The following is a 7,180-nucleotide window of genomic DNA, read 5'->3' as shown; positions in this document are numbered from 1 at the left end:
CACACACACACACACACACACACACACACACACACACACACACTTTTTTTTCAGGTATCCGTATCACATGCAGCATGGCTCATTGCACAGACGAGCACTGAATCGCTAAGTCTCCTTCTTCTAAAACAAACAAACAAACAAATAAATAAATAAATAAATAAATAAATAAATAAAGCAGAAGCACGGTGGCGTGGCCAGCGAAGGCTTGAAAAGTGTTTAGATGTGCACACGGGGGTGCGGCAAAAGGAGGACGGTGTTGCTCTTCAAAAGTTCCAGCTGCTCCTTTTTCTGCCTTTCATTCCTCTCATAGACCTCCTGAAACAGCAGCACTCTCTCTCTCTCTCTGCCCCTGACTCCTGACGATGCAGCATGAGACGAGAAGCTGTGCAGCCAGACCAAACCGGAGCAGGGCCGACCCGTATCTAAATCCGCAAAAAAAGAAAAAAAAGAAAAAAGAAAAAAGAAAGCAAAGTAAACACAGTTGTTGCCCATGACGCTCTGGGCGTGCAGCAACAGATACGGCGTCTCGTTTGATTTTCGGAGTGTTTTCCTTGACACTAACATCTGTGGATGTATTCTCACCATGCCGGTGCGAGCATGAAAAATGCATGGTGGGGAAATGTCAATAAAGAAATCAAAGCAATCAGGATGGTACTGAAGGGGATATTGGTGTGATAAATCATGCTCTTCCTGACGAAGGTCACAGAGGTGGAGGGGGAGGAGGGAGTATAAAGAGGGCCACAAATGGCAAGGTGCCGTATGCTCAACCATACAGCTCAGGGAATGACTTGAAGACGCACTTTATGCCAGGGTGCGACTCGGAGTGTGACTCCTGATGCAAAGTCATTTGTGACACGGTGACCTTCGAAGGGGCCTCGTTCTCTCTGTGTGTTATTTCTTTGATTTAAGCCTTATGTTGCTGCCTCCTTCTCTTGGGGGAATGATGACAGATGCACCCATGGGTTTCAGATTAGCTCAATAGAACATTATTGCCCACATCAAAAAAAAAAAAAAAAAAGCTGCTTTGTGCGCAGCAGGATCATTGATGGATGATGGGTCCTAAAATGGTTTTCGGGGCAAAATAATATCCAGATGCATTTCTCAGCTGGGAAAATATTTTCTGTTGTTGCTGTTTTCTGCACATGGACACATGATGGTTCGACTTCTGAGTTTTTCATCACGTAATGAAACTGTATATAGCCGGTGCTTGTTTACCATTCTGGCATTTCCCATCATCACCTGAAGTATTACTTAAATAATGTATGCAAATGTCTTCCTAATGGCTAATAACTACAGTTCACAATCCCAATAGGTCTTCAATCTCAGAGGCACAAGGTAGACACAGTGAGATATATGCAGATGATGGAACAAGAAGGAGGGAGTTATCCAAGGCTCCATTAATCTTGTTTTTGTTGAGGCACCTCCACTATCCTAAGCCCACATCGAGTGGGAAACCTCGGGGGACCCTCCACTAATTAACCTTGTGGAAATACCCTCAGTAGAGGGAGGTTGGGACCAGAATAATAAGGAAGCCTTTGCCAGGCCATTAGTGGGAAGATTAACACATCCAACTTTCAAGTAGSTTTTTGACATAAAACCAATATTTGCCTGCTCTGGTTTGGACCGCGGTGTGACAAAGCTGAATTCCAAATGACACCTGCGACTCAGTCATCTGCGCATCCCATTCATCCCACAATCTTTGTCCTTCATTGACACTTCACCAGCAGGCGGTCTTTTGAGATCATCTAAAACATTTGTGAATTCCTGCTCTCAGCTCATCGTTCGTCAGGAACGACTAAGAAAAACTTTGATAAATTACCTGAGATTAACAAAGAAAAATCTCCTTGCTGTCACTCCCACAGAGGTTCTGATTCATTCATTCTCCTGACTCGAATGTTCGGACTGTGGGAGGAAGGCAGGGTAAATAAACAAGCAGGATGTTTTTTTTAAACTGGAAAATAAGATGTGGATTGCACTGCAGATGGAAAGTGATTTCTATCAAAAAAAAAAAAAAAATAGGCCTGAGTGGATCCTGAGTGGTGACATGATTTACTTAAAAAAATCTACAGTACATTGAATTATAAACGTGTTCACCTTTACTGGTACTCTGTCGATTTTATACCCCTTCAGCTMGAAAGTTAGACAGAATATCAATTTGTTGAGGTAATGGACCCATTCAAAACACTCAAATTTATTTAAGTGAAGGAAAATTTGTTTTCAACTGTTTAAAAGATCGATTCATTATGTAATCATTCCTTTTGCTTTAAAGCCCCAAACCATTACCTTCTGAAGCCTGATCCAGTTAAATACAGTAGTTAATTTGTTTTCTTTTCAGTCATTGTTGTACATTTGTGTTTTCCATTGTTTGTGGCAACTATTTTGGCCCTATCCCTGTAGTTTGAAGTTAAGTTGTTAGTTTGTTCAGTTAACTGTAAAATTATGTTTTCAGGAATAAATACATTTATTTATTCTCTTGAAAAGACCTAAATAAATGATTATTTGGAATTTTGAGTTACTTTGAAATTTGCTAGGTAAAATAAAAAAAAACAGTTTTGAAGAATTTTTCTTGTTTCCCTGATATGCTTGGCCTACCACCAAAGAATACACAGACCAAGGAACTTTTCAGAGACAAACTTTTGGAGAATGCACTCAAAGAAATGAAGGGCTGAATTTACTTAACCAAGTTATGTCAAGTGGTTCTGTTCCACCTGACCGAGTTGAGTAAATGTAAATAGATTTTGCATTTAAAGTGTGGAACCCTTTGACATAACTTGGCTAAGTAAATTAAACACTTCTATTTTTTACATGACTTTAATTTGACAAACTAATTAATTTACCCATAAGTTACCCGTACTCAATAACATTGCTTTAACATCTATTCGGTTAATATCACATAAGTTTCATACATAGATAAAAAGTAACCATATTAAGTTTAAGTCATTGTGACACTGTAAAAAATGAAATGTTGGATTTACTTAACCATGTTATTTCAACTGGTTCCACTTAACTGAGTTGAGTAAATTCAAAGCAATATACCAGTTTTTTAACCAAAGAACATGGTGCTTTGCAGCACTCGGTATATGATTTAAGGAGAATGAATAAAATCATAATAAAATAATAAAATAAATGGTGGTGTCTTGATACTGTCAAGACACCACCATTTATTTCAGGTCAGGTCAGTGTTTGCACACAATCCTGAGCTCAGGCATGACAATGAGTCACTATTTGTATTTTTTGAAAATTTAGACTAAAAATGAGGCAAACGTATTTTTTCAAGCAAAACAAAAAAGTGCCACCATAMACATGTTACAAGTATGGGAAGGTTCAGATCTTTTTTATTCCCCCTTTTCTTTTCTTCGAAATGTTGCGGTTTCTGCCGATGACTGTGGTAAGAAAATGCCTACAAAGGTGAATGCAGAACTGTTTTACCAGCGCTATCACATGCTCGCTCGCTGCATGATCTGATTTTGCCTTTATCTTTTTTACTTCTCAGTTCCCCTCCCTGCTGTGTGTTTTACTCCATCTGCAAAACACACCAGCACAATGTTTGGGTGGTTGCCACATCCCTATCTTGTACCTCTTTACTAAACTTTACAGCCGAATAAGGAAGTTTTGCACTTCTACCCAAGAGAAAATCCACAGGGGGAAAAAAAAAAGAGAGAAATATCTAAGGCAGCACTTTGYGACTTCAAAAGAAAAGGACACAGTGCATTTGAATATATTTTATTATTCTCCTCGTCATTTTTTCAAACTAACTTTTACCCATGAGGAAAGTGATGTCACATCAAAAAGGTGACTTGTGTTAGTCACACTTCAATAAAAGTACTAAGGCGGGGGTCAAAGCTGAAAGCTGCACAAATGATCACCTCTTTAACCTGCCATTGATTTGGACATGTCACATTGTGTTATGCAGGGTTGTGTATTACTGGAGAAACTGTGTCAAAGCTGCTTTGTATAGTCGAGCCGCGCGACAGCATGGCGCGTGCTCAGAGACCTTCTGGGCCTCATGCATTATGCTCTTTGTGTTTCCTGGGAAGGATGGACTGTTGACGGGGCGGATTGAGTCCCTTCCAGAATCTCAAATGGATTAAGCTCACTTTCCTCCTGTTGTCGCCTACCTCTCCCTCGCTTTCTTTTATGGTTTTTGTGGGAAACAGCCAGCATCACTGATGTGGCCTCTTCCTGCGTGTGGCACACGAACAAAGAATCCGTGCTTCCTTAGGATGCTTTTGCTGTTTTTTTTCTTTCTATGACTCTTTTTTTTAGTTTTTATCTCAAATCCATCCTCCACATAGTCTGTCCCTCTACTTTCCTTTTATCTCTTGGTTTTAATGATTTATTTTGCAAAAACGTCTGACCGGTGCTGGAAAGAAGTCTTAAGTGTCACTTCAAAAGAGCGTTTCATGTCAATTATTTTCAATGCAGACACTGATGCTGACAGTTGAGACTGGGTGTTTCTTGCCCACACCACCTTTAAAAAAAGGAAAAAATCACTGTAAACATAAAAATGACTACATTAGTGCTATTACAGGTCACTTAGAGTGAAATTAAATAAACTTGACACGTGGCGACCTGCGTTCAAACTCATTAAAAAAATCCTGGTTCTGAGTACAAGGGTCACATAATTCTCCTAAATTTCATTCTGCTCTGCTTCATTACATAATAGCACATTGCCCATTAGCCTGCTGCTCCTGCATTTACAACTCCATGAATTATGAATCAGTTTCCTTTCATCGCAGCTGGAACTCTCTTCCTGATGTGCAAATTACACTCAGGCAAACAATTACATCTCGAGCAAACTTAGTCCACTTCAGCCAACCTTCAAATGAGTCTTCACAGATTCCAAAATGCACCGTGGAATCATTGCTTTTATTAAAATTTAGTGTCATTTTTTTCAATGCTTTGTTGGCAACAACAGCGTGGCATTCTGTCTGCTGAGGTCCTTTTTTTTGCTTTCAGATGGTGAAGAGTTAGAGATAGAGAATTCAAGACAGCGCCTGTTTTTAAAAGTCCGTTTGTTTGCTTTATCACTGACAGTAAGTTAGAGATAATAGATTACTGCAGTCCCCAACGTGCCCTTAGAGGTGGCCCTCAGGGCAGAAGATGTATTAGCAATAGATGTATACTCACAGCACTGCCCCGTTCGCACAATTTCTCAAAGCCTGAGACTCCCTGTAGTGCTTTATAACGCTCACAGACATCCAGGTCAGACGCGAGCTGCKTTCACACTCCGTGCAAGGCCACTAAAAGAGATTAGTGAAACATAAATCAGGGAAGCGAGAAAGGAAAAGGCCCCTGGCGTAACGCAAGGGGTAATTATGAACTCAAATGGGCACTCTTTTCAATAAAAACATGAAATATGATCTGGCTTCATGATAGCTGAAAGCTGCTTACAAGGACATTAATAAGGAGTGTTCTCTGAAGTGAAGGTGCCGTCGCAAGATGAAAACTATTTGATTCAAACTATTCTGGGGCCATGAAATTACTGCGATTCTACATTCCGGACAGATGACGGAGCCCCCACCCCATCTCAAAAACTGAGTTTCTCTACCAAAACAATATCTAAACATCTTTAAAACTGACATATTCTGCTTTTAAATCCCTCTTTCACATTTAACTCATTCAGTTGGGGTCTATTTAAAGTGGAACTGCAATGTTTTAGTCAGAATTGCTCCTTACTGTAACTCCACAAGCCCCTCTTTCACCTCTTTTCTGAGGTGTGTCTCAGATCAACTCGTTTTGAGGCTGTCTCTTTAAATCGAAATGAGGCACTTCACACCAAGCGCCCAAATTCAAGAGAGATCCATTCCAGTTTGATAGAGGGTTTTACTATATGCTATAACTTTTTATTTACAAATCAGTAAAAGGTGTCAACAACAGAGGTCATGTCCATCCAGCCTTACATGTTGGAGCCAGAGTCTGACCCAGAGCCAGAGGAGAATGAAGACCACCAAACWGTAGCTGGCAAGTCCAGAACTTATTTAGAAATTCCATTCTCAAATAAATTGACTAAATAGTCCAGAAACATCATGGAAAAATATGACCCAAACAGAAGATAAAGTTATCTTTGCAGCACCAGGAGAGACTAAATTAAACTTTTCTGCACTCCTAGGGAGTCCAAACACAGAACAAAATAATTTCATTGAATATAACAAAGTGGATATTGCACAAGTTCACTTTAAARCCATCTCTGGTTTGACTACAATGAACTGACTGTGGTGAACAAGTTAATCAGTTGTAGATGTGCATCTAATGACTTTTTTCTGAGAGCCTCCTTAAAATCCATTCAGTGGCTCAYGAGATATTTTGCTAACAGACAGACACAGTTGACTTCARCAGTTAATGCCAAAGCTCTAACTAGTGATTTGGCATGTTCTGGTAGGGTTATGAGTKTATTTTGGGGATGACTCGTWGCTTTTACCACCCCAAATTCTAACTTAATATGTGCAAAACTGATTGAGTTTTATTCATTGCAGTGCTGTTGCAGTTTTACACTGAACCTTTTCTAAAGTAAATCAGTTGCCGATGTGCATTCAGTGATTTTTAGTTGAAARTTTCATTGAGGTGTGTCCAGTGGTGTTCACTAACAGACAAGAAGTGTTGACTGCAACAGAGAATGCTGATGTTTTAAACAAACATTTTCTGGGATCAGTTGGCTCTCAGATTGTTAGAGAGCTACTTTCAGCTACTACCAGACTAAATTTCAGCWTAATATCTGTAAAACTGACWGAGTTACAGACAGTATGCATTCAAAAACATTATTGCTTGCCTTTCACCTTTTGGAGGCGGGCTTCAATAAATGCAGTTTCCCAGGCACATAATAGACCCCCTTCAGATGTATAAAGCTTTTCATTAGCTGTGTAGGTACAAAGGAGCTTTTATGGTTGAAAGGACAAATTTTTTTTACCCTGTTTCTGCCTGATATTAACACACAGCTCCTAATTATTTGGACAGCAGAAAGATCAGGGACTACAGATGGTGCAGTCAGGTAAAGTGCATCAGAGACCACATCCTCAGGCACAAGTGCTGCAGGGTCGGTCACATGCAATGGATGGCAGCTCATGCTGGTTGCTTGGGGCGCAAAGACTTCTGTCACTACCCAAAACAACAAACTTGAATAAATAAAGTACTGCTCTCAGAGAGTGAAAACATTTCTTTTAGACTACAAAACATTTTGTAA

The sequence above is a fragment of the Austrofundulus limnaeus genome, unplaced genomic scaffold, assembly GCF_001266775.1.
Source record: "Austrofundulus limnaeus strain Quisiro unplaced genomic scaffold, Austrofundulus_limnaeus-1.0 Scaffold62, whole genome shotgun sequence".
Lineage (NCBI taxonomy): Eukaryota > Metazoa > Chordata > Actinopteri > Cyprinodontiformes > Rivulidae > Austrofundulus > Austrofundulus limnaeus.
The sequence above is the reverse complement of the archived record's forward strand: the minus strand, read 5'-3'. Positions refer to the sequence as shown.